This window comes from Octopus bimaculoides, chromosome 29 (genome assembly GCF_001194135.2).
Source record: "Octopus bimaculoides isolate UCB-OBI-ISO-001 chromosome 29, ASM119413v2, whole genome shotgun sequence".
In the NCBI taxonomy this organism is placed as follows: domain Eukaryota; kingdom Metazoa; phylum Mollusca; class Cephalopoda; order Octopoda; family Octopodidae; genus Octopus; species Octopus bimaculoides.
The window spans coordinates 8,343,731-8,344,937 of record NC_069009.1 but is presented as its reverse complement, the minus strand read 5'-3'; positions in this window follow the sequence as shown (position 1 = coordinate 8,344,937).

The window sequence follows — 1,207 nt, the reverse complement described above, 5'->3', positions numbered from 1 at the left end:
GCTGAGAACTGACCCCTGATGAACTCCTACCTGTACACTGAATCCATTGCTATACTCATTGCCAACCTTCACCTTACCTGTAGCATCCCTGTACATGGCTTGTACAGCTCTCACCAACCACTCATCTATCCCTAGCTTCTGCATTGACCATCAGATAAGGGAAGTGAGGACCCTGTGAAAGGCTTTCTCCATGTCAACAAAAGCCAAGTACAGAGGTTTATTTTTGGCTGGGTACTTCTCCTGCAGTTGCCTAACCATGAATATAACATCAGTTGTACTTCTACTTGGCACAAATCTAAACTGCATCTCATTCAGGCTAACTCTCTTCCTAATTAATTGAGCTATGACCCTTTCTGTGACTTTCATCACCTGGCCCAGTAATATGATGCCTCTTTAATTATTTCTGTCTAAGACATCACCTTTGCCATTGTAGCAGCTGACTATAATGCTGCTACACCAGTCATTGGGTATGACCCTCTCATGGACAACCTGATTAGCTATACAGGTAACTAGGCCACATCCCACTCCAGCAGATATTTCAAGTATCTCAGCGGTGAAAATTAATGGTCCACGAGCTTTCCCTGCCTTCATATCCTTAATTGCTTTATCTACCAAACTACTGTCGATTTGGATAGTTGGTCCCTTAGTTGGGTCTCCATTTGGCAGACTTTCCTTGTCTGCATATAAGTACATCTCTACATTGCTCCCCAGTTCTGTGCTCACTGTTTCATTGCTGTACAGTTGTCCCCCCACCCACTTTTTCTAGACACCCACATTTCACTAGTCACTGCATTCCCCACCTCCACACACTTTGCATTCATGTGAAGTCCCTACACCCTATTCATACACTATTGGCAATAATCTACCATCTCATTTATATTATAATCCCCATACCTTGATGGTATGCCCTGGCACCTCACCACCATCTAGCTCCACCGTCCCATTTATATTCTGATCCCATCACCTTGACAGTGAATCCTGGTGCCGTCTTCTGGCTTGCCAGCCACTCTCAAACTGTCCTACCTATGTCAACATGGAAACGGATGTTAAATGACGATGATGATGAAGGTAAATTCCAAGCTGTATCTTCTTGTACATTAATAAATCTGTTTACATCCATTTGAATTTGAACATGCATATAATTTTGTATACATCCCCATTATATGTATTTGTGTGTGTGTAAAATTGTGATAATGTGTATCTGTGA